Source organism: Callospermophilus lateralis, chromosome 8 (assembly GCF_048772815.1).
Source record: "Callospermophilus lateralis isolate mCalLat2 chromosome 8, mCalLat2.hap1, whole genome shotgun sequence".
Classification (NCBI taxonomy): Eukaryota; Metazoa; Chordata; class Mammalia; order Rodentia; family Sciuridae; genus Callospermophilus; species Callospermophilus lateralis.
The window spans coordinates 121,817,024-121,839,753 of record NC_135312.1 but is presented as its reverse complement, the minus strand read 5'-3'; the positions used below and the strand labels follow the sequence as shown (position 1 = coordinate 121,839,753).

Genomic DNA, 22,730 nt, shown 5'->3' with positions numbered 1-22,730 from the left:
AATAAATCTGTAAGATGAAATACTACTTAGCAATAGAAAGGAATAAACACTAGTCACTACAACATCATGGGCAAAATTCAAGCACAATAGGATAGGTGAAAGGAGGTGACCTCAGAAGGCTCTATACTGTATGATTCCATTTATATGGCATAAATGGAAAAGACATAGTTACCAGGATAAAAACAGATCATTGGATTCTAAGGGGTTGCAGTCGGCAGAAAAGGCTGACCATAAAGGGACAATGGGAGGAAAGTTTCCAGTCCAATGCAAGAGCTCTGAATCTTGATTGTGACAGTGGTTACATAATTGTATCTTTGTCAAAATTAAAGACCATGTCACCAAAAAGTGTTAATTTTACCTTACATAAAATTTCACAGAGTGAATAAAAACCAATGATATTTTAGAAATGGTGAGTAAACATAACAGCATTGTTGATTTAATTCTATTGGTAATATGACCAGGCGACTGGGAAGTACTATGTGAATTCAATGTAAAGAAATGTAGGAACATGAAAAGAGGAAATGGAAATCCACTGAATAAGGGAGTCAAGAAGGATAATGTGCAAAAGAAATGGTGGCGCATCTGTGAAGGAGTGGAGAGTCCCTAACACCAAGATTTAACTGATCCACTCCAGTTTGATCTCTCTATGCATTAGTAAGTAAGCCCAAGGGGTTGGGACAGCGAGTAGGGAAGCACTCGAGTGGGCTGCTGTGGAGGGTAGTTCTCAACATCATATGTGCATCCAATAATCAGAGAGGGATTCAGAGGTGAAGGCATGGCACAGGGAGAGAGATGCAGTTCAGTGTCCTGGCAGCCAGGGCTCCTAGGCTACTGGACTATACAGCCTAGCTACTGACTCTAAGGACCCTCCAGAAAGCCATCTTGACTCAGGCAATTGTGACTGCAGCCCAGAGCTTCTGCGTGCTGGTGCCTGTGACCTGACGGGTTCGATGCTACCAGGAATGCAGACTTCAGAGTGAAAGCAAGCCACTAACTGAGCTGGAGGCCCTCTCCTTTGCTCATAAAGGGAAGCAGGATGAGCCGAGAATGAAAGGTAAGAGCTGTTCACACATTATTTGCCTTGGCTTTCACTGGCTTCCTCAGACCCAGTTTTCACCAACAGGGAACAAGGCAGGGCCTGCAAACAAATAAACCAGAACAAAGGAAAGGCAGCAAGATAGTCTCCTAGGAGATGCGCAGGACAGCTTCACAGAAGACATGATATCAGGTATGGACTTAAGAAATTTGTATATAAACATTGAGGACAAATAAAAGAAAGGGAGAAGAGAGAAAAATGAGCTGTCAAAAAAGGAAAGAATAATGAGAGAGGCAATAGGGAAGAAAAGAAAAATGCAAAAGAATAATACCGCGCATGCAAGCAAAGACCCAAAAGCTCAGCCTGTGGAATGTACACAAATACTGGGAAAGGGGCGAATCTGATGGGAGCAGAGAGCATGGAGCAGCAGCAAGAAGTGGATGAAGGACACAATCCACAGGAAGGCCAATGCTGGTGCTCTGATGTGAGACCTAGTGTTCATAAACTGGAGATGGGGCAATCTGGGTTCTGTGTGCCCTGGCCCCATTAGTGCATGGCTTCATTCAACCTGTCAGAATGTAATTGATCATCTCTCCTACCTGGTACCATGAATAGTGCTGCACTTAATTCAGAAATAGGTAATATTGCCTCTAGTAGACCTTACAATCTGAATGGCAGAATCCAGAACATCTACAAGAAATAGTTTGAATAAAAGGATGAATCAAACAGCCTTTGAGTCTTTACCTCCAGTGTAGAGAATCAATAAGTACTTTCCCAATATTTTTATTTGAAATATTCTGTGCTACATATTATAATATATATTCTCAAACTTAATATTCTTTTCTTTTACTTTCCTTTCTAGAACTTAATATTATATGCCTACACTGCTCTTATATACCAGTCAGTGTGTAAAACCAAGAGAGAAATAAGATAGAAATGTTGAAAACACAGTTTTAGAGATGGGTATGTTAGGAATTTGAAAATAGTTGCAAAAAAATCTGTCCAAGATCACACAGAGAATCAATTAGAGAGCTGGGCATTGAACCCAGCCTTCAAAATATTAAAAACAACGTTTTTACAGTGAGAAAAATATAATATTTGAAATTAATGTATAGACATTGAAAGATTCTTCATTTGGTTGAAAAATTCCTCTTGAAAGAGTTTCAATGTGGAGCCAATACCATGTTCCCCAAAGGCCAACTCAATTTCAGAGAGGTGATTATTCAATTTGGTTGGAATATTACATTTGTGTTTTTCTCCCTACTTTTATGTTTCCATGTTGATCCTTATTCTTTCCTTTTTGTAAAAGTCATTTCAATTAAGATTTCTAATTAGATTCCAAATTTGAGACATATCGCTGGTAGAGAGCAAAAAGCAAGAGTAGTAATTAAAAGACATCTGTCTCTTGTCTTCCTGGGAATAAAACAAAGCTTTAGATTTCAAAGTTTTCAAATCCTGGGGAATTTTTCATGATTTTCTTCTTTTGAAATAATAGTTAACTTAATTGAAAGAAATTTAATTGGTCTAAGAAAGTGGATGCCCCTTCTAATATGCACACTGAAATCCTCTCTTCTGGAATAAGCATAAGTCAGTTTAAAACTCTAGGTTCTCAGGACTTTCCTTGCTGAAAGTACCAAAATCTACATATTTCATACAGTATCAACCCATTCTTTAAAGTACTTAAGTAGGCAATACCCCCAGGTCATTTGCCTTACTTTAAGACTTCTTTTAAGAGCCCAACTTATGAGAATTTTATAAATTAAGAAGAAAAAGCATTTTTTGATGGACAGAAATATGAGCCAGATTAGCTGAAAGGCAAACACAGTTTTTTTTTATGATTTTACTGTGTCTGACTTAAGAAAACCAATATGAGTAAGCTGATATTAAAATTTATTTATTAAGTTCTTACTACAGACCTTTATATTGGGACCTAAGGATATATTTTCACATGCAAAATATAATTAGGGCTTGAAGCAATTAACTGTATAACTCAGGTCAAGAAAAATCCCCCTGCTAGAAGAAACTAAACCACCAAGGCAAACAGATTTTTCTTTCCCTGACTTGAATTATCTTGATTCTAGGAAATTATCTAATACAGTTTAATGTGCATAGACATGAAATAGGCCACATTACCTAACAGCAGACCAGTCTCAGGAGCAAAAGGAACCTTTTAAAAATGCATATTTTTCAAGAGAGAATCTTTCAAAATAATTTCTAGTATAATTCTGAAAATAGCTTTGGGAAGTACTATGTGAAATAAAGGTGTACACACACACAAACCACACCATCTTTCTTTTTACTGTACAACTTTGCCAGGAGATGCAGTAGGGTAGTGCCTAGTGGGGTGACAGGTTTGAAATCATCTCTATTCAGGAGATCAAAAAAGAAGACAAGTGACATCACACAAAATTGCCAAGGGCAAGAAGTGGCCAAGCAGGGTGGGCCTGGGACACCTTACCTGAACATGAAGGCTTTGTGGGACTGGGTTACTTCCTATACTCAGCCCAGCTTCTATTTCTGTGGTTGTGCTATAGCCACACTACCCTTCTTTTAATTTTTTATTTCCCATTTTTAATTATTATTTTTTTATTCATTGATGTCCCATTTGCCTTATCCTCACAATTTAGACCTTAGTTTAAAAGTCATCTTCTAAAGAGGTACACTGTTTACACAACCCCCATGGACTCTTCCCTTCTTTCTCTATAGAATTCTGACTTTTTTCTGCACTTCTTTAATAGCATTTATCACAGCTTTCAATTATATATAGTTATTTGATCACAAACGTCTCCTTCACTGAGTTTAGGCATCATAAAGGCTAGGCTGGACTGTGACTGTTTTGCCCAATTATGTGAAATCACTTCATAGATGAGTTTCCCATGTAACAGACCTCTAACAGATATGTACTTAAAAAAGGGGGGAGTGAATGTTCTCTGATTTGTGGATGCTAATCCAAAACAAGGGAGGTTGAGGAGGGGAATATAGAAATCCATTGGATTGGAGAAAAGGAAATGAAGGGGGAAGGGGAGAGGGAAGGGGAATAGGAAAGACAGTGGAATTAATTGGACATAACTTTCCTAGCCTTGTATTTCAATACACAACCAGGGTAACTCCACATCATGTACAACCACAAGAGTGGGATCCTAAATAGAATGCTATACTCTATGTATAGTTTGCCAATATACATTCTACTATCCTGTATAGCTAAACAGAACAAAAAATATTAAATAATAATAGTAAATTAAATACAGTATTAATATTAAGGGGTCATGGTCAAGTAAATATGTTTGTTGAAATTACTTTCCCTGAGTAATGACTGTAAGTAAAATAAAACAAAATAAAATACTAAAAAAAAATGTAATAATAATAATTTGATTCCTTCACATTTCTGTCTAGGCCTAGTTCAACCACAACCTTCAAAATTGGTGTGATGTAGATGTAGAAACCAATTTCTCTTTAGGATATGGTTAACTACCTATAACACACATTCCCACATATTCTAAGACACCAAGCTGGAATTACTGTAAAATATTTTGTTAATAATATAGTAATAAGCTTGAATTAATCATCAATTTAAATGAGTCTTATGTCTCAATTATTGAGAATGACTTCTGTACCTTATTTATGTTGTATTCCTCAACAGCTCTCCTCTTTGACTACAGTTTTGCTGGGTTCAGGGCTCTGCAAAGGACAAGAGAACAAAATTTTACGATTTGGCATTTTACAGGAAACTTCTCTTACTAAAGCACCCATAGATATCACATTTAATACGCTTATGCTGCCAGTTTCATTACAAGCTTGGGGACTTTTCATCATCACAAGATCCATAGAACCCAACTGTTTATTTCCAATTAATCTGCCTCATTCAGTTCACAGAGATCCACTAGAAGGAATTATAGCTGCCCCTTACATATTGCTCACAAATGCCAAGCTCTCTTCTGTTGCCAAATGCTTTTCTAAGTTACAGGATTAACTTGTTTATCCTCATAACCCCTGGGCAAGAAAGGGTTAATGCAGCCAGTCTGCATTGCTCAAACCCTGCACATTCCATAGAAAGGCAAGTCTCCAGGATGGGCCTCTGCTGGTTCCTGGGAGATAACTCTGAGCTCTTGGAATAGTCTGAGTGGTTAAGAATGTTTTTGTATGTATGAGGCCTGGGGCTATGCTGTTTCAATCCAACCAGCTAAGTTTACTCTAAAATGTGATTTATAGTGAACACCTGGTTTTGCTTGAAGGCAGGGGTTGCTGGATAGTTGAGGTCAGTTGCCCAATGCTGCACATTTATGTGACTAATTCCCAAAAGAAGTCTAAAAACCAAAGTCCTAAAAGTTTCCCTGCCTTATTAAAATGATATATATATATATATATATTTTTTTTTTTTTTTTTGTGCTAGGAGCTTTAAGCATGGGACTCCACTAACAGGGATACCTGGAAATTGGTTCTTGGAATTTTCTTCATGAGCCTGTACCTTTGTTGATTTTAGTCTGTATCCTTTTACTATTATAAAACATAACTATGGTTATACAGTTTTTCTGTGTTTCCTAGCAAACCATTAAACTGAGGGTGGGCTTGGAGATCTCCAACACAACCATTTACAGGTAAAGAATTTGGCCAAGAAATATGAAATAGCTCAGTCAGAATCTCACAGTTGGTTTAAATGTCAGTATGTGAATTTGAATCCAATATCTGGGCCCAGAGTTTGGGCATTTTATCACTCTGCCATGTTGTTTATCAAAACATTTTTTACTATATGGCATACAAAAAGAGTATTAAAAATAATACATGGAGCTTTTTTCCTACTTCTGTTGTCAGAAATTATAATTTCCAAATTATAATTTTATTATCAATTACAAAAATTTCATTGTATCTGTCAAAAGGGAATAATAACTTACTGAATAAAGTACTATACTATTTTATTTTATAAAATACTACTGTACTTTATTGAAAACACATTTTCCTCCTATCACATATAAAAATAAATATTGCACCAGATTTTTCTCCTTTATCTTATCACATCATTCTCTCATTTCTACAGTTGTCTCTCAGTATGTCTGAGAGAACTGTTCCAGGATCTCATACAGATATTGAAATCTGCAAAAGTTCAAATTCCTTATATAAAGAGGTCTAGTATTTTCATATAACATAGTCATATCTTCCCTATACTTTAAATTATCTCTAGATTATTTGTAATACACCTAATATAATATAAATGCTGTGTAAATAGCCACCATAATATAGTGTTTAAGGAATAGTGACAAGAAAAAAGTTTGTGCGTGTTCATCATAGACACAATTTTTAAAAATATTTTTGATTTGCAGTTCATTGAAGGATGTGGAGCCCACAGATATGATGGTTAAGTGTATATGGTTTTTAATTTAGAAAGAGGAAACTACAACAAGTGAGCTATAAATCACATCAGATCTAATTTCATTTGGGTAAAACAAAATACTTATCTAAATTTATCCTACCATTTCTCATGTGTTGAGTCTGGTATAACCAAGTTACTTTTAAAATAAATATTAGAAAAGAAAAGTTTTAAATAAGAAAAAGCATAAAACTAGTCACCCAATTGCAACTAAAGAAAATGTAAACCATCAATTGATTACAAAACATGAAATACACCAGTTACTTAGAAAAGTCTTAAGTTTACTATATTGAGCTTTTATTCAAAAAGACTTTGCAAAAGACACTTGGGTCTAATTAGTCCTGGTCATGAGGTATATGAAGGAGTAACTTTATTCTACACTTAATACAAGCCATAATTTATCCCTTATATTTTTAAAATCCAACCAAAGCTTATCCTGTTGTATGTAGAGCACATGAAAATGTCCTATCCTTATCACCACAAAAGACTATATGTCCCTCTTGCTACTTTGAGGTTTCAGACATCTGCAAAGGTGATGAGATTGCCTTACAGATACAATGTCCAGAGGTCAACAGACTCTCGTATGGTCCACAGTGTCCAAACAAGCCACTGAATAATTCTTAAAAATGTAAGTTAAGCATACAGAGGAAGGGCAACCCCTCATACGATGATGAGTAAATATATTGAATATAAAATGAATAATTGTGCAAATCCAAAGAACAAATGTTTATGATGCAGAAAGATCAACGGTGTTACACGGAACTGCCTTTCACACTCGTTTTGTCCCCATTATGGTGTTTGTCACTTGTCAGCTCCCATTATATTGCAAGAGCCAATATTTACTCAAACCTACTGAAGTGCCTGGTCACCTCAGACAAACATCCCACAGAGTTAATGCAAACACAAAGCCTCATTTAACACTCATCAGTACCTTCACAATAAATGACCAAAGAGGATACTGCATTAATCAGGACATAAAAGATCTTTAAAAAACTATTTTAAATAGAATTCTACTTTAAATGATATAAATTTAAGTGGATGTTAGGTTGAATTGAGCATTATTGTTTAGGATTAGAATGTCACAAACAAAAAGGAAATTGAAGTGGCCACCATTGGGTTTCCACCTCATGTGATGCAGTTGGTGCATTCTGTGGTCCTTGGGCTCATGACCTCTGCAGTCCTGAAAGACACAGGTCTCTCCTGCTTCAGAGTGTGTGTAAAGAGGATGCCACTAACATCAAGGCTGACTCTCTATCTTGTCACATTAACCCATGGAAGAAACCTAGGCTTCAGATGTTTTACGCTGAACCAAAATAACCTGCCTGCCTCCAAGCCAAAGGTCCCCTCAGTAAGAGTTTTGGGATATTATGCCAAAGTCTGGAGCTGAGAAGCTTGGAGTTCAAAAGAGGTCGGAGAGGGAACATACCACGTAAGTCAGGGAATTCTGCAATATGGAGGTAGTCATGGGCTCTGAAAAACCTCCACGTTTGTTCCCTAAAAGTTTCCCCATTTAAATGCCTGCTCGGATTATTTGCATGAAGTTACTAGAAGCTACTATAATCAACTGTCTCTAACACAGGTGCAAAAGTTCCATGCAATCTCCAAAAGCAAATTTTTAGAATCATATTTTTGTTACCCAATTCCCATCCCTAATCGTAAAGACAAAATAGAATTTAGCTGAAGTGACATTATGCTCAACCATTATGCGTGGTCTTTAGTTCAACTATAAAAATTTCTCTACTAGAATTATTAAAATGATTCAAGTAAAGTCCCAGAATGTAAGGTAAATATGCAACAGTAACTTTTTTTGTATAATTGCAACAAATAGAAAGTAAGTTTTTCAAAATAAATGAATACAAATCCCAGCAGAAGCAATAATAATCTGAATCACTACAGCAGTAACAAGAAAATCAATAAAAGGATTATGAATGACTCTGTAAAGAAAATTATTGAAAGCTGTAAAGGGAAATAAGGAGCTATAACACGTATGTGAATGGGAAGGTATTTACAATATAAATATCGATTCTTCCAAAACTTAATTTATATTTTAACATAATTCAAACAAAAATTCTAATGGGACCAATTTTAGAGACTGTTAAAATTTTCTGAAGTTCATTTGAAGAATAAGTCGTGGCTCCAAAAGAATATTCTGAAAGTGAATATTAATAAGAGGTTTGACTCTAATGATAAAATGTATTATTGTGACACAACATTCACCACAGTGCAGAAATGATTCTGGAATGGATGTAATTAGTGAGAAAATATGGGTTTGCCAGAAAAATCCCATTTTATGCATTCATCATTCAACAGATATATAATGCCTGTCACATGCCAAGCACTGTGCTAGTTATCAAAGGGACAGCACAATTCCGTCCCCTCCCATTAAATTTGGAGGGAGAAAATTAATAGTCATTTTTCATTACAGTAGAAATTGATGTAAACAGGCATAGGACTCTGTGGACACAGAGAAAGAAAACCCAAATTCATTGCATAATAAAATCAGAACCACAAATGAATGCAAAAAGCAATGGTTTAATAATTATTGAGATAATTGTCTAGCTTTGGGGAATAAAATATGTTTCATTAGCTATAATAGGAATTCCAAATGTATAATGGGGATAAATAAAAATAAAATATAACACAAAAAATATAGACAAAGTTGAAAGACGTCAATTATAGTTCTGAAACTTATGCTAGAAGAAATTACAAAGAAAATGCCTGGTAGTTTAGATTATACCAAAAAATTTCCCTAGATTAAAAATTAATAAAAGTAGATATGATATTATTTGCAACAAATACAATACACCAAACCTATTTGATACAAATACTAAATACCAAGTGAGAAATAGTCAAACAGCACTTCCCAAAGAAGAAATAACTCATTAATAAATATGTGAAATAATGGTCGACCTCATTGGTACCCAAGGAAATAACCATTAAAACAGCGATTGAAAATATTTCATCTAACACATTGGCGAAGAAGAAAAATCACTCATACTTGATGCTACTTGAGATTGTTTTGAATGCCACTTTCCTTTATCCTAAGAGTATTTTCCGGGAACTTTCAAAGTGTTCTTAACCCATCCCAGAATATCTAGGGCACATGATCACTAAAGTAGTTAATACAAGTTGAGATGTTCACTTTAGGCCCATCATAATTTAACATCCACAAAACCATAATACTTTAAGGTAAATGTCAAATATTCAGCCTGGTCTTAACAAGTATCCCCCACAGCATGAGGAAGGCATGAGACGAGTATCTTGAAATCTGAATAGATATTATTATTATTTTTTCTTGTCCCAGATTTTATTTTATTTTTTTTTTATTTTTATTGGTTGTTCAAAACATTACAAAGCTCATGATATCTTTCATACATTTGACTCAATTGGGTTATGAACTCCCATTTTTACCCCAAATACATATTGCAGAATCACAGCGGTTACACACTCACCTTTTTACATAAAGGCATATTAGTGACTGTTGTATTCTGCTACCTTTCCTATCCCCTACTATCCCCCCTCCCCTCCCCTCCCATCTTCCCTCTCTACCTCTTATGCTGTTGTTCAATTCTCTCCCTTATTTCCCCGCCTTTCCCCTCACAACCTCTTCTATGTATTTTGTGTAACATTGAGGGTCTCCTACCATTTCCATATGTTTTCCCTTAAGACTATACTTTCAGGGATCATTTCTATAGTATGTTACTGAATAGATATTATTAAGAAGCTTGTTTCTTCATTAAACAAAAGTGTTGCATTGGCTTCTTAGAAAATACATTTACATACCCTTTGATTTTGTATTCTAACTTTAGATCTGTATTCTAGAGAAGAAATATAATGTAGGGGGAAAGTATATGCAAAGAATTTCTATAATATGGCTTATATAGGAAAAAATAGAACCAACCTAAATATTTAACAATATAAAAATCTTTGAATAAATTTTGTCACATTAAGTGGGTGGAATATTCTGTCACCATTATAAACAGATCCAGAAATAGTTTAAAATCCACAATTGAAAAGCTTTTCATCAAAACACTAAATATAAAAGGCAGTATTTAAAGCTGTACACCTCATTTGTGACTATGATATAGTGTAGCAGGTAAGATTCACAATAAAAATCCTATCTTCACTACTCCTTATCTTCGTGGACAAGTGACTGAGCCTCTTTAAGCCTATTTCTTCATTAACAGAATGGGGAAATAGCACCAATAATGCCTATCCCCAAATGCTGCTATTTTAAGTTAATGATTAAATTATAAGATTCAAACAGAATAGCACATTGTAAGTAGTCAGACATTGCACTTTTTATGTGAGTTATTACACAAAAGCCACACCTACATATGCCATAATGTGCTGGGGGTTTTGTGTGGTGGCTTGCCTGCCTGGAATCTCAGGCAGATTCCTATGTCTGGGAATGTCCTATGATTCCCATTCCTATGTCTGGGGAATGTCCCACCTGACAAGTTCACCCATCACCAAGAAAGACCCCAGGAATCTACTTTTCAGTCTTTCTTATTGAGAGTATGTAAGCATTCAGCCAAGTCTCCCATGATGTCACCACACAAAGCATCAGCTCAGAAACATATGCTTCACAGAAGCCATCTGGCAATCTGTTCTGAGAGTTGATAGCTCTGCCAGCTCTCAGAAGCAGTGGGAGCAGAGGTTCTACCCTCTGCTCAGTGTCAGCCAACAATGTGGGAGGGGGTCCCAGTGCCAGCAGCAGCAATAGGAATTTTTCCTGGTGCTCATGTGGATTTGATTGGGGATACAGTTCCTGAGGCAGCCTCCAAGCCTCAGCCTCTGTGTTCTTTATTTTAGGGGACCCTAGACACTTTTTGCATTCATGAAGTCCTTTTTCCATGCGCGCACACACAAATTCTCATATATAGCTATATAGCATATTTTGTTCATTAGTAAAAAGATATATTTATATTACACAGTAATTTTTAATCTAAAAACTCATTTTTTATTCAAAATTTAAAAAGAAATTAAAAGTTTGTCATGGGCTGCTAAAAAATTGGGGCCCCTGACATTATGTCTACAGTGCTTTTGGGGTAAAACTACTCTGCTGAATGCCCCGAAATAAATTCATTTCCTCTTTACCTCCATTTTGAAGCTAAGAAGCCTAATTTTACAGATTGCAAAACAACAGTGAGTTTTTTTTTTACTTTATACTTTTCAAATTCTTTGAAAAAAATGTTTATTTAATAAAGGGAAAATAATACATTTATAAAGGAAAAGAAGAAAGTCTAACCAATTGATGTATAATCAGTAGTTTAGAGCACCAAAGGAAAACCCAACATATTTCTGAACCTCAATCTAAACAAGTACTGCAAAGATCGCTGTGGAAAAAATGTCAAGTGTCCAATCACTCATTTCCATTTGAATCACCTTTACCCCACCGTACCTGGACCGAACTTTCACCTCCAGTGATAAGGAACTCAATAAATCACTACCTCAGGAAGCAAAAATCAGACATTCTATGGCATATAGCAGCTGGCTATTAAATGTCTTCTTTAATGTTGAGCCAAAACATATTCCTGAAACATTTGTTTTTCCCTGAATATATTTCTGACATTTGAATATTCTTTATGCTTCAAGTTTAGGTACTAAATATCAGTCCTCAGAACTACCACCTAGCTCCCCAACTCAAAAACATGTGTTCCTTCCAGTACGTGGTCCACCACTTCCCTAGGTAACCTGTCACTCCAAAGCAGACTGGGAGTTGCCAAATCAGAGGCAGCAACTCTTCTGTCTCTTCAGATCAGATCTTTTCTTTGACTCCCATAATAAGACAACAAAGAGGAAAGAGAAAGGAAAGAAAGAAAGGAAAGAAAGGAAAGGAAAGGAAAGGAAGAAAGGAAGGAAGAAATCTGGAGCCCAATTCAAAATTTAGACATTTAAAGTGAAAGGTAATAATATTTGATGGGCAGCTGCCACCTCTATCACACTCTACTGTAGTTTAAGATTTTTTGAGGCTTAACTGACCCAAGGCATGTAATACACATTAGTCTACAGTAATGCTACATATCTAAATAATAAAACAAGCAAAGGAAAATGCAATAAATAAGAATTTTGGTAAAATTGGCACCTGAAAATAGCTGAAGACAAGAGGATAATCAGAAGAATGGATGATTATAAGCAGCAACCACCACAGGGAAAATAGGCAATAGGGATCCAGAAGGAAAAGGTCCCTAAGAAGAAGTATTAGAAATGTCTTTGGAGCAAAAGTCATATTAAAATTTCTAAGGGTGTTGTTTCTTCAGTCATGTAACAAAACATAAAAATATTCCTCAGAATCATACTCAGGTCATTTTCTAGTCTGCCCCTTTCTAGTCTCTTCTCCTTTCTGGGTTCACCACACAGAGTTTGTCTGGTTCTGCGCTCTGAGAATTTCCTCCGCCTGGACTCACCTTCCACCATTATGATACCTGCTAGACCTTTACCAACCCGACCAAGTCCTTCACCCAGCCCAGAAGAATGTTCCCGTTCTTTCCCCTGGGAATTCTCCTATTGTTTGTGATAGGTAGGTTCCTTGTGTGGCTGCTTATTGGTAGAATGTTATGGAAATTTACTTTTTTTTTTCTTTGTGGTTCTTTACAATATCATATCTCTTTGTATACATAAGGAATTAAAATATTTTGTGAATGGTTGAAAAGTTACTAATAGGGCATTATGTAAAAATGTGGATGTGTAACCGATGTGATTCTGCAATCTGTATTTGGGGTAAAAATGGGAGTTCATAACCCACTTGAATCTAATGTATGAAATATGATATGTCAAGAGCTTTGTAATGTTTTGAACAACAAATAAAAAAAAGAAAAAAAAGAAAAGTTAGAAACAGATTTATATATTAAACTAGTGTTTTCTAAACACATTGCATAGCAGAATTACTTTGGGAATACAGATTCTCATTCAGTACAATGGGATGCATATGTTTCATTTCTCAAAAGCTCCCAGATGATTTGATTTCATCAACTTTGAGAGAAAAAAAAACATAGATAAGTAACTCTGCTGAATCTGAGTTAAAACTGTTAAGTCCTACTTCAGACCAAAATACTATGAGGTCAGTGGTTTTAACCATCCAAACATAAACTGATAGGGATATGATTTAGCACCAAAAAGTTTAAATAGGATTGAGACTATTTCCCTAGAACAAGTGGTTGAAACTTCCCAAGAAAGGAGAATCTCTTCCATTTTCTGTAGTTTGGTCCCTGGAAAGTGCTGGAAGGGAGGACTGTGGGTGAGCCACAAAGTAATCATCGTCCAATAGCATTTCCTTTTACCCTTGTGAGGGTGAGGAAACAACATCATTAAATATTAACAACAAAAGACATATGGCAGCAGTACGTGGGTATTAGTGGAGAAATAATTTTAAATTAAAGTAGAAGAAGTTAATAGCTTCTGTGAATCCTGATGATGTTTATGAAATCTTTTACAATAAAACCAGGAAAAAGTACACATATCAAGGATTAAAAGTATAGGTATGGCTATTAAAGGAAGACAAAGTTATCACTGGAAGGAAAAAGTGTATATTTTCAGCTATGTTTATCAATTTTGAGATAATCCTATAGAGTTTTGATTTTTTGCCTCTTTCAAGTAGCTTCTGGCACAGTGGTAAATACTACCAATTAAATGCCATAAGTTGTCACCTGTTAAAAATTGTCCTTCAAAATATCCAAAATCAGGCAGAGTATGACAACAGGGAAGCCCTCACAATCACCTACAGGTTGAGCAATATCTGGGAATAAAGGTTTTCCCCAAAAGACAACTTGCAAAATTACCTCTCAAGGAAGATTAAAGCAAATATGAACATTGTTTTTAATCTATCAAAGGAAAAAGGCCAGTTAGAGACTCAGTGAGCCCCACAATGACCAGTCAGGATCTTAAGATCAAACAAAAACAGACTAACAGGGGAAGGGTTTAAGGGATCTCATAAATCATCCCCCAAAATAGCAGGTTCGTAGACAGAATAAAGAATTGTATAAAAATATTTACCTAATTAAAATAAATAAATTTATAAAAAATCTACCATAGTAGTTTGCTTCTTTAAAGATTTATTATGTTCAGGTCCTATGCTAAAAATATACTATAATTTTTTATCATCTTGGTTTTAGTTGTTTCCACATTAGAAAGGCTGGCTGAAGCCCAAATCATCAGTCAAAAACAAAACAAAACAAAAATGTCAAGAACTAAGGAGAGACCAGACCAGAATGGTTTCTCCTCATGATGGGAAGCAACTGAAATACATGTTCATATAAATCCATAATATAAGCAATATGGAAATCACACCTCAAAAACCCAGACAGCTCTTGAAAGGAATCTCAGAAACTTACAATCTTTTTGAGGACCAAAGACCTAACAATTGGTGTCAAAAACTCAGAATGTTGTTGGATTTAGTTTCAGAGTGGCTGCAGATGTGGCTGATTCAGTTCAACCATGGAGGAAGTATTTACACCTGGAAAATGGGCAGACGCCTCAGATCAGGACTTTTTTGTTTTGTTTTCTAGAGATCCAGTTCACCAGCAACCCACTGCATGAAGGACATGTTAGAGACCTGTAGAACCATGACTCCCGAGGAAAGAATGATTTTGAGGAGATACCCTAAGAAAATCCAAGGAGGAAGATGATAAAGACGATCCAGGCCTAGGTTAGTTGTTGTGCTGAAGACAAAATACCTCTGAGGTAAGGTTCTCTGTCAGGAAGTGAAGATAAATAAAATTTGTATAAATATTGGATGCTTTTGGTAGATTCAGCAACGAATGAGTTTTTGTCTCTCACTACAGGAGTCTGTATAATAAAAAATTGAGAAGAATATGTTAGAAAATCAATTTTTCTGAACCAAAAGAAAAAAGGTGCTCAAATACAGCAAACAGTATCTATGCTCCATGAGGTAGAGGAAAGTAAGAACCAGTGATGAAGCAGAGGAAATCACCTGTTCCTCTGCGAAGCCTTCTGACAAAACGTGAGAGAAGGAGCACCAGCGATGGAACCTCTCCTTTAGAAAACCATGAGACAGAAGAAAACCATTCCACTCCCCTAAGGGGTGAAAGCTACTTAGGTCTGGAAAAATGTGAAAAGGGAGCTGAGAAAAAACTATCAAGTGGGACCCAGGGTCTTCACTGGACTATGAGGAGAGACCTCCCCACAGCCACTGAGGAGCCCCCCTTATCCAAGCTTCGGAGGGACCAGTCCAGCAGAGGTAGAAGAGAATCAGAAACCAAGCAGAGGGAAATCCAAAAGTTCTACTTATTTGGGCTTTATCTTTGGACATAATTTCTCCTGTGTTAGGAATGTTGTAACATTAAAAATAATTAGTCAACATTGAATTACTGGAGCGTTTTTGTCAGATATTGTAATGGAATAACTTCTAAAGAAACACGTTGGATGTGTGAGTCTGGAGTAAGGTAAAACAAGGTCTTGAAGTTCATTAACGTGCTATCCTAAAGTATTTTAATGCTTTCTAAAGTAATGGAATCAAATGGATGGTTCTGTGACGACACAAATACATTCTAGTCTGTTCTAGCCTAGAGACCTCCACTATGTATTGAGCACTGGAATGTGCCTACTCTGACCAAGGGATGGAATTTATATTTAATTTAACTTAATTTCAATTCATTTGAATTTAAGATAGCTGGTGGCTGTCTTATTGGACAAAACAGTTCTAGGAGTGAAAATTAAACTTCCCACTAAATACACAAAGTGGCCGTGCTTCTCAGCTTTATGAGCCAAGAGTAGAACTCCTAGGGAATCAACAGTTTTCTCAAATAAGGTCAGTCATAATTCTGATGAGCCACTGGCTTGACTGCTAAATCTAATAGTTCAAGGAAACAAAAAGAACATGACTGGGTGGGGGTCTTCCATTCCTCAGGACTCTCATGATAGAATTGCACTAGAGAATACTCTTGCCTTTGTCCTCCTTCCTTATTGACTCGGGCTTCCTCCTCTATTTGGAATTTGAGGAGACTTCATTTTCTTTTCTTTCTACCTGTGGTAAGCCTGCAAGGGTGGGCTCTGCCCCAAGCAGTAAACCTGCCTGTGTCCAGCTGTGTCTGCCTAGGTAGGTAATTCTAGAAGGAAACATTAGGAAGCTCCATCAGATATAAAATGGGTCCTATATCATCCAATCAAAATTTTATCAATAATAAATTGTTTCCACTCTGTTTGGTTGATTTTGATGCTTACTTAATTATGGGCATCCAAAATATGAAGGATAAAGAAAAACCTAGAATTTGGTTAAGATGGCAGAGTAGAGGAGGTTACTTTCCAAGCTGCTCCATGATGTGAGACCAGGAATGCAGACAAACAGCTTCTTTTTGAGGTGGGTGGAAAAAGAAACCTTACTGGAATTTTACACTGGACTCTCAGAACAGTCCAGGGACTCAGAAGTTTGAAAGGAATAAAATAAAAAAGAAAGAAACACTCACAGGTGCTTGGAGGCCATTGATGTGAATCCCCTGCAGGCAAATTGGAGATGGGAACTAAGAAAACCTACATTTTTGGTGACATCATGGCATGCCTTGAAATGGAGAAATGGGTGATCAGGGACATTAGGACATTATTGAACAGGTCCAGTGGGTGAGCTACACTAAATTCTCGTGTGGGAAAGACAGTGCATATCTCAAAGTAGCCCACAGAGATCCAGGGCAGCAACCATTGTCTCCTGCTGCTCTATGGCAGCCGGCAGGTGTGGACCCAATGTAGGCACTCAGACCTGTGTGGTTCCAGCTGGGCCTGAAAACCTGACCTGACAAAGGGCCTGCCACATGACCTAGAGTGTGACTAGAAAGCCAGGTGAAATTCAGGCATGGAGAGTGTTGTACGCAGGGGAATTTAGGACACTACAACCCTAGTGATACTGGGTGTCTCTCCTGGTTCACAGGACCAGCTGGGGACAGCCTGGGACTTGGTCAGACAGGAGGGGGAATGAGTGTGCACTTTGGAACTAAGCCCAGGAGGCTAAGCTAAGGGAGCCTTAAGTGACCAACTGGGCAAAGGACTGGCTCCTTCATTGCATAATCCAGTAATCACATAAAACCCAGGGAAGACTCTAGTGGTATAGACTCCCAGCATGAATAGGAAGCAGCCAGGCCCTGGAGGTCCAGCTAGACCCAAACCCTGCCTTTACGAGGTTCACTTCAGGGAACTCCTCTCCCCAAACTCCACAGCAACCCCTTGCTGTAAGTGGAGTAGACAACACCTTCCAATCTGCTCCTGGAGAGAAGGGAAGTTCAGAAAGTGCAACCCAACTAGCTCCATAAAGACAAGAAGGAATTGAAGCCCCTGACTACTGCTCTTGTACCCAATGCATACCTCAAGAAAAACGGAAAGACAGACAATTGGAAATGGACAACCAACATATAATATTATTGACATTTTTTTTAAACCACTGCAATGGAAACAACTCCATAATCTTTTGTCAAGAAATTTTTCTTTTTTTTTCTTAAATTTTTTGTGCTGAATGGTTCATGAACATTTATACATATACATATTTGTCTCAGTCTTCTCATTTCTACCATTTCTTGAAGGTAGTTATTTTCCTGACTGTCTCTTGAGGACTAGGGTTTTTGGTTGATATACTTTGGTTCTGTTTTATTTATTTGTTTATTTATTTACTTTGTAGTTGTTCTATATTGTTTTTCTCCTATTTCTCTTGATTCTCTTCCTCTCTTTTCTTTCACTAAGAGCCAAATTTTATTGTTCTTTCACTCTTCCTTGAATCTTCACTACTATTCTCTTTCATCTTCCCTCTCATTTATCACATCCTATATCTCCTCTGCATTCTCCCCCTTTAACTTTTTGAAATAGCAAACCCAAATCCTTTTTGCTGTTGGCAATTGCTTACCATACCATTTATGTTTATGCTGCCAATTAACATTGTAGATGTCAAAAGAGGAACTAAGTATTTAGTTTAATGCTGTATATTGTTTGCATTGGTTGTTGTTATTATGTGTCTCCCACTAAACTCTGAGATACTAGAAACCCTCAGGGATACTATAAATTTATAGGGTAGCAGCTCTGATGCCTCAGATTCTTACTGACAAATGGGTAGAAAAAAAAGGGAACAAACCCAAAATACCTCATTAACAGAATCCAATGATATTACAGTGGAGGAAATGTTCAAAGAATAAATGTAGACAATTCAAAGTTAAAATGAACTGTGAGGTAAAAAAAAAATGATGAAAGGAGTGAAATCAGAGAGAAACTCCAAGAAACAAAAGATCATTTCAGTAATGCAATAGAAATCCTGAAGAAGAATCAAATCAGAAATCCTCAAAATGAAGGAATCAATAAAATGATTAAAAACTCAATGGAAGGCATCACCAGCAAACAAGACTACTTGGCTGATAAGCATTTAAGGCAACAAAGACAAAATATATAATCTTGAAATAAAGTTGACCATGGGAAAAGATGTTAAGAGACCATGAATAGAACTTTCAAGAAATATGGGATAACATGAAAAGGCCAAATTGAAGATTTATTGGGATAAATGAAGGCTCAGAAAAACAAACTAAGGGGTTGGGCTGCACAATCCTTTCAATGAAATAATATCAGAAAATTTTCCAAACCTTAAGAATGAAGTGGAAAATCAAACATAGGACGATTATAGGATTGTAAATATACAAAATTACAACAGACCTAACCAAGGCACATTATTATGAAAATGCCCCAAATACAGAATAAAAATAGAATTTTAAAGACTGCCAGAGAAAAAGGATTTGTACATGTAGAAGGAAACCATCCTGGATCTCAGCTGATTTCTCAACCCAGACACTAAAAGCTAGAAAGTCATGAAATAATACATACCAAGCTCTGAAAGAAAATGGATGTCGATCAAGAATACTATATCAAGCAAAATTAAGCTTCAAATTTGATGATGCCATGGCACCTTCCAACATAAACAAAAGTTAAAAGAATTCATAACTAGAAAGCCTGCACTACAAACGTATCTAGTAAAATATTCCAAAAAAACCCAATGAAACAAAAAGTTGGTTCATTGAAAAAATAAATAAAATTGATCAACCCTTAGCCAACCTAATGAAGAGAGAAAAAAACTCTTAATTACTAAAATCCATGATGAAAAAGGATATATCATGACAGATACTACTGAACTATAGATGATAACTAGAAACTACTTTGAAAATTTATACTCCAATAAAATAGAAAATCTTGAAGACATCAACAAATTTCTAAATACATATGACCTATACAAATTGAACCATGAAGATATAGAAAACTTAAGCATACCAATTTCAAGCAATGAAATTGAAAATGCCATTAAAAGCTTACCAAAAAAGAAAAGCCCAGGGCCAGATGGATTCTCAGAAAAGTTCTACCAGACTATCAAAGAAGAAATCACACCATCCTTCTCAAATTTTCCATGAAATAAAAAAGGATGAATTCTTCCAATCTCATTCTATGAAGCTAATATCACCCTGATACAAAAACTAGAAAAAGAAACATCAAGAAAAGAAAACTTCAGACCAATATCCCTGATGCACATGGATACAAAAATTCTTAGAAAAAAGAAAAGTTTTCTTTTCTTAATGTGTCTTTTTCTAGTTTTTGTATCAGGATAATACTAACACCATGCACCATGATCAAGTGCGGTTCATCCCTGGGATGCAAGGTTGGTTTAACATACAAAAATCAATAAATGTAATTCTCCACATCAATTGACTTAAAGGCAAAAATCACATGATTATCTCAATAGATGCAGAAAAAGCATTTGACAATATTCAGCATCTATTCATGCTCAAAACACTATAAAAACTAGGAGTAGTAGGAACATACTTCAACATTTTTAAAGCTATATACACTAAAGCTCAAACCAACATAGAAAAAACTGAAAGCATCCCTCTAAAAATTGGAACAAGACAGAGCTGCCCTATTTTACCACTTCTATACAATGTAGTCCTTGAAATTCCAGCCAGAGCCATTAAGAAAAAGAAAGAAATTAAGAAATTTTTTAGTATTTTTACAAATAGTTAAAAAAAAAGAGCTCAGTCTATCCCTATTTGTGATGACAGGATTCTACATTTAGAATGATCCTACATTTAGAAGGCCCCAAAACCTCCACCAGGAAACTTCTAGAACCCATAGATTAATTCAGAAAAGGAACATGATAAAATTAACACCCATAAATAAATTATGTTCCTAGTCAGTCACAAAAAACAAAAGGCTGAATGTTTTCTCTGATAAGTGGATGCTGATCCACAATGGAGGTGGTAGTGGTGGGGAGCATGGGAGGAACGGGGAATTTTGGATAGGGCAAAGAGGATGGAAGGGAAGAGGGGGGATTGGGGGTAGAAAAGATGGTAGAATGAGATAGACATCATTACCCTAGGTGCATGTATGAAGACATCAATGGTGTGACTCTACTTTGTGTACAACTAGAGGAATGAAAAATTGTGCTCCATTTGTGTACTATGAACTGAAATGCATTCTGCTATCGTGTATAACAAGTTAGAGCAAATAAATTTTTAAAAAGATAAATTAGGAAAACTATCCACTCACAATACTCCCTGTTCCACCCCCACTCCCCCCCAAAAAAACCTGGGAATCAATCTAACAAAAGAGGTGAAAGTCCTCCACAATGAAAACTACATAAAAAATAAAGAAAAAATTGATTAGAAGATGGAAAGATCTCCCATGTTACTGAGGCAGAATTAATATCAAAATGGTCATACTTCCAAAAGCACTATACAGATTTAATGCAGTACCTATCAAACTTCCAAAGATGTTATTCATAGAAATAGAAAAAACAACCATGAAATTCACTTGGAAAAGAGGCCCAGAATAGCCAAAGCAATACTTAGGGAGAAAAGTGAAGCTGGAAGAATTACAGTACTAGACTTTAAATTATATTACAGAGCTATAGTAACAAAAGCAGCATGGTATCAGCACCAAAACAGACATGAAAATCAGTGGAACAGAACAGAAGACACAGAGATATAAATACAGTCACATCATCCTAGGCAAAGGAACCATAAATATTCAATGGAGAAAAGATAGCCTCTTCAACACATGGTACTGAGAAAACTGGAAATCCATATGTATTAGAATGAAATTTAACCCCTCTCACCTTGCATAACAATTAAATCAGAGTGGATCAAAGACTTAGGTATTACACCAGAAACCCTGAGCACAATAGAAGAAATTGTAGGCCCAATACTCCAACATGTTTGTCTGATTAGGAATGGACTTCTTCAATAAGCTCCTAATGTTAAAGAGGTAAAATCAAGAATCAATAAATGAGATGTCATCAAACTAAAAAGCTTCTTCGGAGCACAAGAAACAATAAAAAATGTGAAGATAGAACCTATAGAATGGGAGGAAATCTTTACCACCTGCACCTCAGATAGCATGAATTCTCAGTATTTAGGAAGAACTCAAAAAACTCAATACCAAAACAACAACAACAGTAAACCCAAATAACCTAATCCAAAAATGGGCAAAGGAACGGAAAAGACACTTCATAGAAGAATAAATAAAAATGGTCCACAAATATATGAAAAAATGTTTAACATCTCTAGCAATTAGAGAAATGCAAATGAAAACTGTACTGAGATTTCATCTCACTCTAGTAAGAATGGCAACAATATCAAGAATACAAGTAACAATAAATATTGGTGAGGATGTGGGGAAAAGGGTACACACATACATTGCTGGTGGGACTGCAAATTGGTGCAACCACTCTGGAAAGCAGTATGGAGATTCCTCAGAAGTCTTGGAATGGAACCACCATTTGATCCAGTTATCCCACTCCTTGGTATATAACCAAAGGACTTAAAATCAGCACACTATACTAAAACAGCAGCTCAATTCACAATAGCTAAGCTATGGAGCCAACATAGGTGCCCTTCAACAGATGGATAAAAAAGTGTGGTATATATACACAATTGAATATTAATCAGCCATAAAAAAGAATGAGTTTATGACCTTTACCAATAAATGGATGGATCTGGAGACCATTGTACCCATCCTCAAAAACAACAGTTGAATGTTCTCTCTGATATGTATATACTAACCCAGAACCCGGAAAGAGGGAAGGGCAAAAATAGAAGTTCAGTAGGTTAGACAAAGGGGGGGATGAAGGGAAGGGAGGACGGACAAAATTAGGAAAAACAGTGGAATGAATCTGTCATTACTTTCCTATGTACCTATATAAATTATGAATGCACGATAGTGAATCTCAACATCATGAACAATCACAACACTGGGATTCTAAAGAGAATAAGATGTATACTATGTATAAATATATCAAAATATACTATACTGTCATATATATCAAAAATAAAAATAAAATGATAAAAAATAAGGAAAAATATAATT

General features: G+C 36.0%; 1 pseudogene; it reads left to right on the top strand.

Moving 5' to 3' along the window:
* The first annotated feature begins 10,062 nt into the window (after window positions 1-10,062).
* LOC143406616 (small nucleolar RNA U3) lies at window positions 10,063-10,148 on the top strand (annotated as a pseudogene).
* The last annotated feature ends 12,582 nt before the right edge of the window (window positions 10,149-22,730 follow it).